This window comes from Musca autumnalis, unplaced genomic scaffold, assembly GCF_047663935.1.
Source record: "Musca autumnalis isolate F117 unplaced genomic scaffold, ASM4766393v1 scaffold_4, whole genome shotgun sequence".
In the NCBI taxonomy this organism is placed as follows: Eukaryota; Metazoa; Arthropoda; class Insecta; order Diptera; family Muscidae; genus Musca; species Musca autumnalis.
In genome coordinates, this window is record NW_027411977.1 from 92,711,625 (window position 1) to 92,730,561 (window position 18,937).

The 18,937-nt window shown below is 35.6% G+C and overlaps 1 protein-coding gene across 3 annotated transcripts in view; it reads right to left on the bottom strand.

The window, feature by feature from the left end:
- The window catches only part of lama (phospholipase B domain containing lamina ancestor), a 111,021-nt gene that overhangs the window by 13,426 nt on the left and 78,658 nt on the right, over positions 1-18,937 (bottom strand). For all 3 annotated transcript variants that reach the window (XM_073987544.1, XM_073987546.1, XM_073987543.1), the window contains exon 2: positions 8,369-8,426. The gene's annotated coding sequence lies outside the window, so the exon portion shown is untranslated. The remainder of the gene's footprint in view (positions 1-8,368; positions 8,427-18,937) is intronic.

An 18,937-nucleotide genomic window follows, 5' to 3' on the forward strand; every position in this document is an offset into this window, starting at 1 on the left:
CTTTCAGGAAGGGTCTATAGAAGCGCCCTTTCTTTCAGGAAGGGTCTATAGAAGCACTCTTTCTTTCAGGAAGGGTCTATAGAAGCACTCTTTCTTTCAGGAAGGGTCTATACAAGCACCCTTACTTTCAGGAAGCGGTTTCAAATGCGCCCTTTCTTTCAGGAAGGGTCTTTAAAAGCACCCTTACTTTAAGGAAGGGTCTATAGAAGCACCATTTTTCAGGAAGGGTCTAAAGAAGCACCCTTTCTTTTAGGAAGGGTCTATAGATGCACCATTTTTCAGGAAGGGTCTAAAGAAGCACCCTTTCTTTTAGGAAGGGTCTATAGAAGCACCATTTTTCAGGAAGGGTCTAAAGAAGCACCCTTTCTTTTAGGAAGCGTCTATAGAAGCACCCTTTCTTTCAGGAAGCGTCTATAGAAGCACCCTTTCTTTCAGGAAGGGTCCATAGAAGAACACTTTCTTTTAGAGAGGGTCCATAGAAGAACACTTTCTTTTAGAGAGGGTCCATAGCGGCACTTTTTCTTTAAGAAAGAGTCCACAGCAGCACACTTTCTTTAAGAAAGAGTCTACAGCAGCACCTTTTCTTTAAGAAAGAGTGCATAGCAGCACCCTTTCTTTCAGGAAGTGTCCATATCACCACCCCTTCTTCCAGAAAGGGTCCATAACAGCACCCCTTCCTTCAGAAAGGGTCCTTAGCAGCACACGTTATTTAGGAAGGGGTCTATAGAAGCACTCTTTCTTTTAGAGGGTCTGTAAAAACACTTTTTCTTTCAGAAACGGGTCTATACCAGCATCCTTACTTTAAGAAAGCGTCTATAGAAGCACCTTTCTTTCAAAAAACGATTTATAGCAGCAAGGGTCCATATCAGCACCCTTTCATTCATAAAGGGTCTATAGCAGCTCCCTTCCTTTCACCAGCTCCCTTTCTAGCACCATTTCATTCAGGAAGGGTTTATAATATAATCCATTACAACGTAATGTGAACAAGCTACTTTCTGCATTACCAGTAAGCTGAAAAATTATAGGTTATTTCTTAAACATTTGCCAGGCAAAACTACTTACTTTACTCCTTACTAAGTAATGGATACGATGGCACAGAGCGTGTGTTTCTACTACTACAAAACCGAGAGTTTGTTATTCGCCTCATTAGGCTCCCAAAATTTTGCTGGGATAACAAAACTTTTCAAAATACCTGGCGATATTTTGTCTAATATTGAAAATATTTTCTTTTTTATTTGAAATACACATTCATTGATGATGGTGATTCCTCGAATTTCTATCAATGATTGTAGAATAAATTATTTAATTCATTTTTAATTGTTAATACTAGAAAATATTTCTAATGTATTTTTTAGCAACAGAACAAATTTGTTATCATTTTTTCCACTAGCGAAAAAATGAGTGCAAAATATTAGGAATTTTCTGCATACATACATAATTATGTATGTATGTATGGATCGAAAATTTGAGGGGCAAAACAAATTATAATAAATTGTTATTTAATTACACTTTTCCTGAGTAGAAGTGATAATAAAATTTTGATATTTAGATGAAAACATGAAGAAATACCACCACAACCTCCCCATTAAAGAGAAGAGAATGGAAAAATAATAAATAAATGTGTAGACAATAAGTACGCATGTATGTATGCATGTAGGTTCTTGTGTACTTATAATAAAAATCAATGTTTATAAAAAATATATGCGGTTTAATGTTAAAAAAAGTGAGGAAAAGTAGACAAAAACAAATTAAAATTTTTCGCAATTTTTCTATCCAAATCCCATCAAAATTTGAAAAATTTATGAGCCAATCAGAAATTGTTTATTTATGCCAATTCTATTGGGGGAAAACGTTAAAGAAAACACTTTTAATACACAAATGTTTTCTTCGGGTGAAAGGAATTGTAGAAGAAATCTAAAGTTCACGTTATAAAAAGAAATGTAGGCTAAAGTACAACAAGAAAGTGCATAAAATTGTTATATTTTCCTAATTCCAAGTTGGCCACGCAACCTATTGTGAATAAATTCCATCCATGCATCTGTTGTAATCCCCTGTGATTATCCAGATGAAAATGTAAACAATCCCCACATACTCGTACATTTTTATACCTTGAACTTGAACGAACATTCCGAACAATAGAATTCCGCAATATCAAACATGCCAAAAAGTCATTTTCAATTTGTATACAATTGAATTGATTTTCATCTCATCGCTTATTGTAAAATAATTACAATAACGATAATAATGATGATATTTGATGAAGATGTTTTGAAAACAATGAAAACGCTATAAATTTTTGTATTTCATGTTTTTAATTGATTTTAATGATCGTTAATTCCATCTATTCGATATTGATTTGTTTATTAATATCATCATCATAAGTAATTGTTGTAAGCTTTTCAAATCGATTTTCAATGTTGTTTTTAAATTCGTATTTTCTTTTTTGTTGAACAATAACAACAACACGAGCGTTTACTTTTCATTTCAGCCCAAACGAACGAAAAAACAGCTCAATTTTAAAATTGAAATTGTTTACATGTTTGGTTTGTTATTCTCATGTCTGATGATGGGGGGATTGGAAAAATATCCATGAATTTTAAGATTTGCCAAAAATTCTGTTATGGGTGTTGTTACAATTGTTGTATTATGGTGGGAAATTGAAAAAGGAAACGACACAGACACAGGTAGTAGTCGGTCAGTCAGCCAATTGAATGATTTCTTTTGATGTGTGCAAAAATTTATAATTCTTTTGAATGATGGATTATTGGGTAAAATTGTATTTATTATTTCATGGGATTCAAGTCACACATGCAATTTTTATGGGCACGATAAATTTGAAAAAAAAAAATGCAATTTATACCAAAACAAAAATGGCGAAAGGCTGATATTCATTTCTGCTACAGGGACAATTGCAGTTTCTCTAAAAATAACCAGGACAACTTCACTGGTTTAGTTCCATTATGAAATAGAATAATCAAATAGAGGAAAAATTTCGTAAATTTCCCAACATCTTTGTTGTTAAAATTTTTCAAATTATTTTTCAATTGCTTCTTTCTCCTACATACTTTCATTCTTGTGTTGTGGTCAGGACCCCTTACTGTTTTTTATTCTCTTAGAAAGCAGAAGAAGCAGCTTCTCTAAAAGTCATTAAATTGGAACAATAAAATAAATCGATTTTAATTATAAACAAATAGAACCATGAGATTTTAATTAAAGGCAACATCTAGAATTGTTGGTGTTCAAATAAGTGAAAATAAATCAAAACAAACAAAGGAAAAATGAAAAATTTTAACGATTTTCCGAAATTGGCCTACGTTCTCTAAATCATGTTTTTGCACTTTTTATGATTCCTTTTTTGATATTCCTTGAAATATTGAAATCAGGAATAAGGTGTGCCTTACATAAACAAAGAGTGCTTCTATAGACCCTTTCTGAATAAATGTATGCTATAAATGGTGCTTTTATATACCCCTTCTGAAAGAAAGTGTGCTTCTATAGTCCCCCTTCAGAAAGAAAGAAAATAAGGGTGCTTCTACAGACCATTTCAGAAAGAAAGGGTACATCTATAGACCCCCCTTCTGAAAGAAAGGATGCTTCTACAGACCTTTTGTAAAGAGAGGTTGATTCTATAGAACCTTTGTGAAAGAAAGGGTGCATCTATGGAACCTATGTGGAAGAAAGGGTGCTTCTATAGACCCCACTCAAAGAAATGGTGATTCTATAGACCCTTTCTCAAAGAAAGAGCACTTCTATATACTCTTTCCGAAAGAATGGATGCTTCTATTGGGAGAGAATGGGTGCTTCTACAGACCTTTTGTAAAAGAGAGGGTGATTCTATAGACCCTTTGTGAAAGAGAGGGTGCTTCTATAGACCCATTGTGAAAGAAAGGGAGCTTCTATAGTCCCCTTTCAGAAAGAAAGGGAGCTTCTATAGTCCCCTTTCAGAAAGAAAGGTAGCTTCTGTAGTCCCCCTTTTGAAAGAAATCTGGAACAAGTTGTGCCTCACTTAAATAAAGGGTGTTTTTTGAAAAAAGATATGCTATAAATGGTGCTTCTATATACCCCTTCCGAAAGAAAGTGTGCTTCTATAGCCCCCTTTCAGAAAGAAAGGTTGCTTCTATAGTCCCCCTTTTGAAAGAAAGGGTGCTTCTACAGACCATTTCTGAAAGAAAGGGTACATTTATAGACCCCCTTCTGAAAGAAAGGATGCTTCTATAGACCCCCTTCTGCAAGAAAGGATGCTTCTATAGACCCTTTGGGAAAGACGCGTGCTTCTACAGGCCTTTTGTAAAAGAGAGGTTGATTCTATAGAACCTTTGTGAAAGAAAGACCATTTGTGAAAGAAAGGGCGCTTCTATAGACCCTTTGTGAAGGAAAGGGTGCTTCTATAGACCGTTTGGGAGCGAATGGGTGCTTCTACAGACCTCTTGTAAAAGAGAGGGTGATTCTATAGACCCTTTGCGAAAGAGAGGGTGCTTTTATAGACCCATTGTGAAAAAAGGGCGCTTCTATAGACCCTTTGTGAAAGCAAGTGTGTTTCTATAGACCCTTTTTGAAGGAAAGGGTGTTTCTATACACACTTTGTGAAAGAAAGGTTGCTGCTATATACCCTCTGTGAAAGAAAGGGTGCTTTTATAGACCCTTTGTGAAGGAAAGGGTGCTTCTATAGACCCTTTCTCACATAAAGGGTGCTTCTATAGACCCTTTCTCACATAAAGGGTGCTTCTATAGACCCTTTCTCACAGAAAGGGTGCTTCTATAGACTCTTTCTCAAAGAAAGGGTGCTTCTATAGACCCTTTCTCACAGAAAGGGTGCTTCAATAGACCCTTTCTCACATAAAGGGTGCTTCAATAGACCCTTTCTCACATAAAGGGTGCTTCAATAGACCCTTTCTCAAAGAAAGGGTGCTTCTACAGATTATTTGTGAATGGTGTGTTGACCAGTGATGAGATCGTGCGATCAAAGTTATATAACTCCTGCCGCAAGAAGGACAGCCTCTCATTCAGTTTTATTCTCTCCAATGACAACATGTATATTTAACTTCCTTGTGTGTTGGATGATCCTATGTAATGTTACATACGAGGGCTAGTCAATAAGTCTCTGGCCTTGGGAATAACACGTGTTGCCAGGCGCCATTTGACATTTCCATTTGAACGTTTTACATGTTTAGCATAAACATACTCAGTAAGGTTTGACGTACGGCCATGTGTTGCGTTGTTTACACAGGCTTGAAAAAAAATCAATTTGCAAAAAAAGGCATTTACTGGTGCGATCATTTTTTACAACCACGGACACAGGTCATCCAAAATGCCCGTTGTGCCTGAAAACATTGACGTTGTACGTGAACTGATAATGTAAGATCGTCATGTGGAATATCGTGAGATAAGAGCATCCTTGAACATTTCTTCCACCAGCTTACATTCGTATTGCATAAATATCCGTCCGTAAAAAAAGGTATGTTCTCGTTGGATCCCCCATAATTTGTCGATTGGTGGAAGGAAATGTTGAAACAAGTAAAAAGTCGTTTAGTTCCTTTCACAATTTTAGGTTGAACAATTTTTCGACTACGGATACCCCAAATGCCTAAATTATCTAATCTAATCTCAAAAAAAAATATTTTTAGTTAGGTGCCAGGTACCACCTACGGGGCTATATCAAAGTGTGGACCTATCTTTACAATTTGTTGTGGAAAAGTTTTATAATTGCAGGGAAACTCAAAAGTCAAATTACAGGTAGTTCCGTAAAACAATGTAGCTAAGACCCTCAAAATACCGAAAATCGGGAGGTACGGTTGACGGTTTTTAGTGAAGAAGTTTCGTTACCACTGAAAACTTCAAACGTCAAATTACAGCGAGTCCGATTTTTGGTGGAGAAGTTTCGTGACCACAGAGAACCACAAATGTCAAATTACAGCTAGTTCGGTTAAAAATCGTAGCTAAACTCCTTAACTACCGAAAATCGGTAGGTGCCGTTATATGGGGCTATACCAAAAAATTTACCTATGTTGACGATTTTTGGTGGAGAAGTTTCGTGACCACTGAAACCCTCAAATGTAAAATTACAGCTAGTTCGGTTAAAAATTGTAGCTAAAATCCTCAAAATGCCGAAAATCGGGAGGTACCGTTATATGGAGGCTATACCAAACCATGGACCTATGTTGACGATTTTTGGTGGAGAAGTTTCGTGACCACTGAGACCGTCAAATGTCAAATTACAGCTAGTTCGGTTAAAAATTGTAGCTAAAATCCTCAAAATACCGAAAATCGGGAGGTACCGTTATATGGGGGCTATACCAAACCATGAACCTATCATGACGATTTTTGGTGGAGAAGTTTCGTGACCACTGACAAACTCAAATGTCAAACTACAGCTAGTTCGGTTAAAAATTGTAGCTAAAATCCTCAAAATGCCGAAAATCGGGAGGTACCGTTATATGGAGGCTATACCAAACCATGGACCTATGTTGACGATTTTTGGTGAAGAAGCTTTGCGACCACTGAGAACCTCAAATGTCAAATTACTGCTAGTTCGGTTAAAAATTGTAGCTAAAATGCTCAAAATACCGAAAATCGGGAGGTACCGTTATATGGGAGCTATACCAAACCATGGACCTATGTTGACGATTTTTGGTGGAGAAGTTACGCGACCATTGAGAACTACAAATGTCAAATTACAGCTAGTTCGGTTAAAAATTGTAGCTAAAATCCCTAAAATGCCGAAAATCGGGAGGTACTGTTATATGGAGGCTATACCAAAACATAAACTTATGTTGTCGATTTTTGGTGGAGAAGTTTCGTAACCACTCAGACCCTCAAATGTCAAATTACAGCTAGTCCGGTTAAAAACTGTAGCTAAAATCCTCAAAATACCCAAAATCGGGAGGTACCTTTATATGGGACTATATCATACGATTGACCTATGTTAACGATTTTTGGTGGAGAAGTTTCGTGACCACTCAGACCCGCAAATGTCAAATTACTGCTAGTTCGGTTAAAAATTGTAGCTAAAATGCTCAAAATACCGAAAATCGGGAGGTACAGTTATATGGGGGCTATACCAAACCATGGACCTATGTTTACGATTTTTGGTGGAGAAGTTACGCGACCATTGAGAACTTCAAATGTCAAATTACAGCTAGTTCGGTTAAAAATTGTAGCTAAAATCGGGAGGTACCGTTATATGGAGGCTATACCAAAACATAAACTTATGTTGACGATTTTTGGTGGAGAAGTTTCGTGACCACTCAGACCCTCAAATGTCAAATTACAGCTAGTCCGGTTAAAAACTGTAGCTAAAATCCTCAAAATACCGAAAATCGGGAGGTACCTTTATATGGGACTATATCATACGATGGACCTATGTTAACGATTTTTGGTGGAGAAGTTTCGTGACCACTCAGACCCTCAAATGCCAAATTACAGCTAGTTCGGTTAAAAATTGTAGCTAAAATCTTCAAAACTCCGAAAATCGGGCGGTACCGTTATATAGGGGCTATACCAAAACGTGGACCGATATAGCCCTTCATTGAACATGACCTGTCTACAAACAAATAACGCATCTTCCCAAAATTTCAGCGTCCTATCTCCATTTTTATGGATGCTAGAGTGATTACCACAGACGGACGGACGGACATGCGTAGATCGACTCAGAATTTTAACCTGATCAAGAATATATATACTTTATAGGGTTGCAAATGAGTATTTCAATGCGGTACAAACGGAAAACAAACTTAATGTACCCTCCTTACTATGGTGGAGGGTAGAAAAAATACGATCGTTTATAACATCGCCACAGATGACGAATCATGGATCTATGCGTGTACAAAACAACAATCGAAGACGAGCCAAATCCAACCAAAGTTGTTCATTGAGAAGTAATTCGGAGCAAATGGTCGCCTGTTTCTTCGGCTAAACTGACCATGTGGCGAATTGAGGAACATAGCACGGTCAATTCTGAGTAGTACACCACAATTTGTTCTCGTGAAGTCTTCGGAGAAATTCGAAAAACGAACAAGAAAAGACGAATCATTGTGTACCATCACAATGTGAAATCTCACACATCGATTCAAACCAGTTCTTTTTTGACCGGACAAAACGTGGAATTGATGGGTCATTTGCCGTACAGCCCTGACTTTGCACCCAATGACAAAAAAAAGGCGTGGTCAACGATTTTCTTTGCCAGAAGATGATGTTGAAGCGTTCAAAAACCATGTTTTGGAGGTGTTTCAATCGAAGTGGAAAAAACGCTTCGACAATAGTTAAATTTTTGGTGGTAAATATTCGGTTTTTCATTATTAAGTCTTTTCTAGTAGCCCTCGTATCTTTTGAATTTGTGATAATGAACAATTCCATAATTAAGATACATTACCTTTTTTGTCCCGGGTTCAGGAGTAAAACTAAATTTCACAAGTCACCCCATTGAAATACTGAAAAGAGAGAAAAACAATAACAACAAATTAAAAATAATTAAATATTTGATGATTTTTGATTCAATTAAAGTATAAAATGATGACCACAATTAAGTCCATCGGTCAACAAAAACATAAAAAATGACACATTTATGAAAAATGAACTCAGTCTGAACTCAACGCTGTCATGTTTAATAAATCTTAGTCTAATTTCAATTAAAAGAAAACTCTTTACATTTAAAGATTTTACAAAGACAAGAATACTTTGGTGACAACCCAAAAAGAAAAAAATCAGATACGTCTTGGCTCAAATTTCTTCTACATGCTGAGAAGAATGGTTTTTTGTGGAGACTGTCTCCACGCGCCTGAGCCAGAATGTTTATTTGGCAATTTTAAATAAACATTTTGATGTGGCTCTTTAAAAATTGTGTTTGGTTTGAAGTTTGATATGTGTACACAATTATCATGAGGGGTGCGCATGAGCACGAGCTTGTTGTATAAATATATTTGTGTGTTCCCTACAATTAAAGATATAAACAGTAATTAATACAAAATGTATATTTATGTCTAAAGATCAAAAGGGATAAAAAGAGATAGAGGAAACAGTTTTTAGAGCCTTGCATGCAGAAATTCGATCAATCACAGATTGTCTAAATTACGCCATAAAATATAATTCCCAACATTATTGGGAACATAGAGTTAAGCTTTCAGTTGCATATTGGATCCCTTGTTTAAAATAAAATTGGAAAATGAGATTCATCCATTGGAGTGCTAGAACAATTCCAAACAATCATATCTTAAGTCATCATACAAACAATTTTCGAATCGGACAAAGCTATGTCAATTCACCTTGTATGTAAACATGCTTCTGAGCCTACACAAACTTGTGGCTAATGGCCTTCGATGGAATGCCATAACAAAAACCACCAAACAAACAATTTTCTGTTTTCCGCCCGCCTGTTCGAAACTGAACAATAAACAAGACAAAACTGAATATTTTGATGAAATCTGGCAAATGTAAACGAATATTAATTTTAAATATTTGTTATTTATAAATCAAAAATAAATTTATTATAAAATATGAACGAATGACTGACTGACTGATGGACGACTTCTGGTATTTTTTGAACAAGAGAATGCCCACCATTATTGTTATTGAGTAAGTAAAGCAATGATGAACACAAAAAAAAAACATTTCAAGAACATCGAAGGAACATTTAAAAGTGTTGATAAATCCCATCATGTGGATATTTAAAACAAAACAAAAATCGGATACTTATATACACTTCACCATTTATGATTGTCTGTTGATTCTTTTGATCATGGATGGTGAGATTGTCAGATTTCATTTCTGATTAATATTGTTTTTATAGATGTGTTATTATGCAAAATATTACCCAGTATGTATGTAGGTATAATGAAAAACATTGGAAATTTGATGTAAACATTTGCCTTTAATGGAATTTGGACTGTGGTTTTTCCTTAGACCCTAAAGCCACAATTAGCATCACAGCCTTGTGTTTTAAATTTACCGTAGGAACATCTGAAGTGACGCCCGGTGTTCTGGAAGCAATGAAACTAGATATGAGTGTGACAACATTCAGAGAATTACACCGATGCCTTTGGCCTAACGAGGGTATACGAGATCTGATCAAAAATAACAAGTTATATAACCGTTATTTTCAAATTTCGTTACTTACATACAGTGTCGGCAAAAGTTAAGCACATCCTCAGTACATTTAAAAAAAATTGTTAAGAAAACGATGTTATAAATTTATTTTTTGTTTTCCTTTTTATTTATATAAAGGAACAACAATATCTATTTCTGTTCCAATAATTCATTTGTTTTGTTCAAGCATAGCAATTGCAAATCCAAAAAAATACCATTTTTTGCTCCAAACATACAAAACAAAAACAACTTGCGAAATTCCTCAATATTGTAAAAATCATTTACAATACCTATGGTAGGATCTATCATAATCTAGAATTTTATAAAAAACTATTGTCAGCCCTGTTACTGTTAGCGAAATTTTTGATTTGGTCGTATATAATTATCGTATACACTTTCCACATAACTTTGGTATAAATGTTAAATATTATGAGCATTGACAAACACTACACATGGCCAGGTTTTGTCAGGTCTAACTAAAAAGACAACAAATTGAATGAAGAAACATAACTCCATTGCGCTCATCCTCCAAGCACCTACCCCAATGTAAGGAATGCCACAAAATCACAAAAATATGAAAAGAAAACACAAATTACGACCAAAAACACTTCTCAGATTGGAACGGTACCCCCAATTTTCCGTATTTTGGTTTTTAGGTTTTTAGGTGTTTTTGTAAAAAAAATGTTCTTTTCACACGGATTGTCAAATTTTGTACATCGATTTACTCGCTTTAGCGCAAATGTAGAGCGCTGATTTTTAAATGAGGAATTCTTAACGATATATGGAACGGGTATACGAATGTCTTCTGGGGGACTGAGCTATGGAGGCCTAAATTATTACGAATATAGCCGAACGAACAAAAATTAGTTATAAAACGGGGAATTAGTCTTTGTTGGGGTTAAAACAAATTCCACCTGAAATTTGTCGGTATAAGCCCACACCTTCATATAGCCCCCATAGAACGGTAACTCTCGATTTTCGGTATTTTAAAGGTTGTAAACCCACTATGCACCGAAATGACTGACATTTTGTATTTAGTCTTCATTAGAAGTTTAACACTTTCCACCTGAAATAAGTCGGTACAGGTCCACGATTTCATATAGCTTCCACTGAACGGTCAATCTCGATTTTCAGTATTTTGAAGGTTTTAGCGTCATTATCAAACCGAAATGGCTGACATTTTGTATTTAGTCTTCGATGGGGATATAAAACACCCCAGGAGAGAATTGTTGGTATAGGCCCACGTTTTCATATAACCCCATAGAACGATACCTGGACCCGTGACCATATATGGCGATAGTTGGGCGGCTCTTTAGGCTCTCGAGCTATCCTTGATTGCACAACGGCTTTGTATGATATATGTACGTAATATAGTTAAACTTTGCTGGGCTCGGAACATAAGAAAAAAATGCACGCAGAAAAATATATGTTAGAAACATGATTGGATCCAAACAAATATTTGTATCCAAACAAATATATGTTTGCAACATTTTGTAACATATCTCAATTTTATTTGTTTGGGTACCAACATATTTTTTATGTTGGAACATATTTTTTTATGGGTGGAGAGAGGATGTTTGCCAAAGAGAGTAACAACAGTGCTCTCGCGACTGCGGAATGCTGTTTTATAATAAAGAGCTGTGTGTATGTTATAATAGAAGACGTAGAAGCGAAGAAGGGGGCTTTGGTGGCGTGCATGCGTCAAACACGTGTGTTTCTTGTTTTGTTGTTGTTAACCAACGTAGCAAGCGAAGGGGAAAAGAAAAAATGGTATGAATTATCTTGTTCTTTTTTCTTCAGTTTTTTTAAATACCATCGTAGAGTAAAGACGGTAAAGTGAGTGAATAAATCAGTGTTTTGTGTTTTCTTAAAGAAATGGTGATTTTTAGTAAATTAAATGCCCAAGACATTTTATTATTGAATCGAAAAGGTGAATGGAATTATTTTATTGGACAAAGAAGAAATCGCATTTAATATTGGTAATTACATACATACATATGTATATTTGAAATATGGTACATCAATATTCATTTATTACATTACATAATCATTTGATTCCAGATGCCGATTCCCCGCTGATGATTTCAACTTTGAGGAAAATGTATTTTATTTCAAGCGTTCAACGATGTTTCTATATATTTTTTTCTTTTCAAAAGTGTGACTATTTACATATTATTTCATTCGGGTTTTCTTCCCCCCATACCATTGCTATCGCAAACGATTCGTTTTCGAATGTTTTTCGATAGTTTTGCGGATATTTTGTTCGAAAACGACACACGAGAACGAATTGAAAACGATTCATTCGTCGCTCAGTTTGTGGCAGGAAAACCTTCGAATTCGAATATCGTTTATAATATTATTAGTGAATGAAAGATGATAGTTTTTACGATAGTGGCGAAAAACATTTTTTGTGGAGTTTCTTGATGTTTCTGTTATGTACCTTTTCCGTTTTTATTTCTTTATGTTTGGACTCGATATGTAACTGCTGATAAACATTGTTGTCTTGTGTTTGGCAACCTACCCATATGTTGTCTTTATCAGCACTTATTGTCTATATTATACGTAGCATTTATATCGAAATTATTTGAAAAAAGCAAATGGGAATTTTTTGCAAACAATATAATTTTTTTTTTGAAACAAAATAATTTTCAAAGTAAAAAATGTTTCTCGAAACAATTTTTCTTGTGAAGAAAAAACATTCGCCAAATGTTCGAAAACGATATCGTTTTTAAACTTTTGACGAACAAAAGAACAACGTGCTTGTGTACACCCGAAAAACATCTGCCAATTCTTCGAATGTGATATCGTTTTCGAAAGTTGTGCCGAACATTCGAATAATATCCGCAATTGGTATGAGGGGTTTTATTAAAGTGTGTTATGTATTTCTTTGGAATTTTGTATGTTCCTATGTGTCTGTTGTTGCTTTGCCTTTCAATAAACAACCACCATCTATAAATGTGTGTATATAATGGAAATAGCCAGACAGCGCTTACTGAGAGCAAGTTTTTTACATTGAAATTTAGGCTCCCTTGTTCTCAGTAAACGCCCACTAGTGCATGTGTTTGTTTTTTTTATGGCGTTTGGATTTGTATTTGTTTGCACACAAACATATAATTTGTTTGCACCCAAACATATATTTGTTTGCAAACATATGTTATGTTTGGGACTGCTTGCAAACAAATATATGTTTGCTGCAAAATATGTTTGGGACATATGTTAGAGAGGCCTTTTTTCTGTGCGTGGAAAACGAGTTAGCTGATAAACTAGTTCGGGTGACTCTAAATCAGTCTCGTTACCAATTGATGAATCTGTTAGAACACCAATGTGCCACAGCGTCGGCAAACTTCGTGAGATATATGGAACCTGGATGATATCCTGCATCCATAGTTTATCAGCTAACTCGTTTTCCACGCACAGAAAAAAGCCTCTCTAACCTATGTCCCAAACATATGCAATCTGGCCTGTGATCTCTCAACGTAAAAATTTGTCCGTCCCCTAACTCAATAAGTTAGGGATGACAATAACTGTGGGACATATTGTGGATCATTGTAGGGTTAGATCTGTATCGTCAAAATGGTATGAAAATGTCATCAACTACTGTAGATTATAGGTTCGTTCCAGAACTAAAAAGTTTTTACACATTTTGAACATTTTTCCCCGAAATGCGTTCCCGTACACCAAAAAAGTTGCAAAATGTTCACTTCTCTTTGAACAAAAATGGCGCTGAATGGCTTTCTCTTTAGAAACTTTTTACACGACAAATTTGAACGAGCAAAAATATGCATCATGTTTGCCGGCTTCCGATTCGCAGACACGCCGACTTTGACATTTGTTCCAGATTTTTTGACGTTTCTGCCATTTTTCCGTTCCCGTACATGTTGGAAAAATGTGTGCGTTGAACTCATGTTTGACAGTTTTCTCTTTTGAACATTTTACCATTAAAAAAGTACTGGAACGAAGCTTATATGGAGATACAGATGAGTTGGATACAGCCGAAAATCTACTTTGCAAGAAGACGAAAATTATTCGGGTAACACGATATCTAAAATGGTAGATTGCTCACTTCGAGAGTTATCGAGCGGTCCAAACTGCACACTTTAGGTTTGAACAAGGAGCCTATTTCACAAAATTTCATAAATGTTTTCGAAACTGCAGTATAAATACATGGCTCCAATCGAAGACGATCAAAAGGAAAATTAGATCCAGTTCCAAGGTGGACTATGTCCGTCCATTACATAAATAAAGGCATTTATGTACCTCCTCCGAACATCTGATTCGAGATTTATATTTTTCCGTTAGGTCTTTAAGCATTTTGAGCTTTTAGCTAGTCATTCAGAGCTACAGAGAGTACATAAAAATCTTTAGCGCGGAACAAATGAGCTATTCGGTGTTTCAGTCATCAGAGTAAATGCAAGAAGAGCTGCTACAATAACAAGGGAGTTCAAGAGTACATTGCAGATGTTTGGGATCTGTTTAACATTTATAATAGAGCTTTCACACCTCTCAGTAAAGTTATGGAAGACACGGAACAGCCGCCAGTTTCCTTAATCTCAGTTTTACCATTGCTAAAAGCTGCTTTCAATTGAGCGAATTGCACATCAAATCCTCTCTATTTGGTGATTTAGTCGATCCATGGAGCTCATCTTCCACGACAACGAGAAGAAAGCGGCATATGATGCTGAACTTGGGTGTGGAGTGACCTATCACTTCGAATATTTGCTGAAGTCGAACTAGAACGCCGGTCATTTAGCTGATATTCACGCTTGTTGTACCTGCAACAATGATCACAATTGATCCCCAGAGGTTGAACTTATATAACACACTGGAGTCCTTCTGCGACCACGATCTAATATTTAACGCTCTCAAGGTGTTTTTCGTCGAAACGCATGCTCCGTGCCTCAGCAGAAGCTGGGGGCACATTGTTGCTGCTTTGTGGGACGACATCTTTGAGCTTATAACAAAGTGTCTTGAAATGTAGATTGGGTTTTGCGTCCTTTTACTCGTTGATGATGCATTGTTATCCTCCTAAGGATTATCTGTACTGCTGTCGGAAAAGTCTGCACTACTTCTGGAACAAACAGGTATCGCTGTACTGGTAAGATTGGACATAGTCGCTTTTCAGTGTCCCCTTTGACTTGGATGGGGTGATGATACAAACACTTCTCATCACGGAGAATAGACAACAACATTGTTCCACAACATCCCATACGGGACAAGGGAGACTTCTCTCATATCAATAAGTGCACCCCGATTGATATTAGCTCAATGATATGGGACCTACTGGAGAAGTTTTTGAAGGCTGAAATACTCAGGAAATGTCGCCAACATTACTGAGAGGTATTTTGCCACCGTTGAAAAATGTTTGATGTTGCCTGGCCGGGGAATCGAACCCCCGACCTTCTGCGTGCAAGGCGGGCGTGCATACCATTGCCACCGTGGTGCAATGGTATGCATTAATAAATATTCTTATAATTTTATTTATATAAAATTATAAATTCTAGTAAGTACTTTGCCCCATCCACCCTCACATACATACATAGTAAATTATTTAGAATTTAATTAGCCATTTCGCATGAAATAAGTATTGCAAATTCCGACACTCACAAATGTTGTAAATTGTTTAAATTCTGCTGTTAAATAACAGAACACAGCATTAAGTGGATTATTGAAATCTTTAAAAACATACATATATACCAACTACAAATTATTGGAAGCATTCACCTTTGTAGGCGAAATTTTCTATACAAATCTTTATACTTAATAAGTATTGTTTTATTTTAATACGATGTTAATAAACAATTTTTTAAATAATAATTACTAAAAATAGACAGTTATTGGTTGAAAGAAATATGCATTTCCTTCCTTTGAAAGAATGTTCAAATATAAACAAAAATAAAGAATTTTTTGTTATTTATATGACGCGATAACCTAGAAAATATCGAAAATAAATCGCAAGAAAATTGTAGAATAAAAAACAAAATAAAAGAAAAAATTATAATAAGAGCATTTTCTGAGTTGATCACAGGGTAGCAAATTAAAATTCTTAGATTTTAGGCCCATGCCAGCATGGTAAGCCTGCCGGAAATGGTAAGCATCAACGATGGCAAAAAAATCCCCTAAGCGTAATGTTGGCGACATTTCTAGAATCCTTCGACCATAAAAATTAGGTCCCATATCATTGAGCTAAAATGAATCGGGGTGCACTCATTGATATGTGAGTAGTCTGGTACCTTGGCGAATGTTTGTCGGTATTAAGTTGGAGAAGGTCTGTTGAGGCAGAAGCAGCGAGTATGGGACAAAGTTGGAGTGAAATCAAACATTTAGCATTAAATAGACTAGAATGGAATAATTGTGTTGCTTCTCTTGGAGAAAAAAGAAATTAATAATAAGTTGGCAGACTCATACAAATGGATGGAAAAGTAGGCGCAGGGATTTTCAACATTCCAACATTTCCCCTATATTTAAACCATTCAGTGTCAAAAATAATTTTTGCCCATGTAAAAACATTGCTAAATGTCGAATATATTCGACAAATGGACTGAGAGGTTTAAAAAAATATGTATTTAAAAACTTGAAAGAAAAAAATAGAAATTTCACATGAAATGTGGTACATAAGTAAAAAATTTATATTGATTTCCAGCATTCAAATTTTGTCTGTTTTTTACTTTCTCCTCCTCCTCCTCCTCGAAATGCCCACCCACAGACTTTTTATTTTCGTTTTCTTCATTGTACAAATGTAGTAGAAGGTACTTAAATTCTAAAATACAATGAAATGATTTAAATAAATATTTAAAATTTTTCTTCTAATTATATGTTCATGAAAATTGCTGTTGTTGTTGTTATTTTTCGTAAAGAAAATATACAAAACGCATTTCCAAAAACAGCCAACAACAACAGTTTTATTTTTATTTGTTTGTTTTGAAAATTCTACAGTCCATGAACATCTCTAATTGCAACTAATGTGGAGTAGTTAATCGATTATACCAAAATAGACAATAACAAGGCATGTCTTATCGGCTAAAACAATAATAAACAAATTAGAAAAAGTTTATAGTAAATTTAAAGGTAACTTGTTGTATTTGTATGTCATGATGGATGTTACATCTGTTCATTATGAAATATAAAATTACTATAGTAAAGGAAAAGTGTGAATAATGAGAATTTCGTGTTAAAACAAGACGAATATTGTACGAATTCATAAAATAAAACACCAAATGAATAATTCAAATAGGAATATGAACTTTATTTACTCTCTGTATATACTGTTGATGTACTATTATATTTTTCCATGGACTTGATGAAGCCCGAATTTGATAAGAAGTGTTCAATGTGCGCTCCACGAATAAGGGATTTGATTCAGTTTCGTTCTGATTATGTACTACTTTTGAGAAGCGAGATCTTAACTAATAGGGCGTAACATTTTCTAGTAGTAGGTTACTGTTGCTTACAATACTTATAGTAGTATTAAATGTATTTTACAGTGATGCATTACTACTGCCCCAAACCTGCTGGCATCAATACGTTCCACCCATCCAAAAGAAGGAGAACAATGAAAGCGAATTTTGTTCATGCTCAGCCAGACTCATGTCACACCAATACAAATAGGATGACAATCCAGCATTAATGAGCAAAAAAATGTGTAACCAGGGTTTAAAAGCCAGCATCTAAAAACATTAGCATTAGCTGTACACTTCAACTGCTACACAATATTGACACACACGGCTAAATAAGCAACCGAACGCATATTTATTTTTGTACATTTTTGCTTATTTCGTTTTTTTCGCCTAATCTTTTTTTCGTTATGCATAATCGACAACCACGCTACATATTTAGCAGTCGGCTGACCATTCATCGCAACGAATTAGCAACCGAGGGTGTTTTAGTGATTAGGGTTGCCAACACAGTAATAACAAGTAAGAAAAGCGTTAAGTTCGGTCGGGCCGAATTTTTTATACCCTCCACCACAAATTTCAGCCATTTCGGTGGATTAATGTGGCCACAACCTTCAAAATACCGAAATTCGGAAGGTACCGTTCTATGGGGGCTATATGATGGCGTGGACCTATACCTACAAATTTCTGGGGGAAAGTTTTATACGCCTAAAGAAGACTAAATACCAAATTTCAGCCATATCGGTGTGATAATGAGGCTAAAACGTTCAAAATATCGAAAATCGGGAGATATTGTATTATGGGGGCTATATCAACACGTGGACCTATATAAACATTTTATGGTAGAAATGTTTCTTAGCCTCTGGAAGCACAAAATACAAAGTTACAACCGATTCTTTGGTCAAATGGGTCTAATACATTCAAAATATATTAAAATGACGCGTACTTTATAAGGGGTCTTATGTGGGGACTATACCAAAACGTGGACCTATATAACCCAACTTTGGTAGGAATGTTTTCTGGCCTCTGAAGACACAAAATACCAAATTACAACCAATTCTGTGGTCAAATGGGTCTAATACATTCAAAATATATTAAAATGACGCGTACTTTATATGGGGCCTTATATGGGGGCTATACCAAAACGTGGGCCTATATAACCCGACTTTGGTAGGAATATTTTTTGGCCTCTGAAGACACAAAGTACCAAATTACAACCAATTCGGTGGTAAAATGGGCCAAATATCTTAAAAATTCCTTAAAACGACGACGCGTCACGCGTCATTTTGTATGGGGGCTATACGAAAGCGTGGACCTACATAGCCCGCTTTCAATACCAAAAGTCCTACGTAAATATAACATATTTTCCCAAAATTTCATCAACCTACGTCAATCCGTTCGGACGCTAGAGTGATTTCCACAGACGGACAGACGGACAGACAGACAGACGGACAGACGGACGGACATGG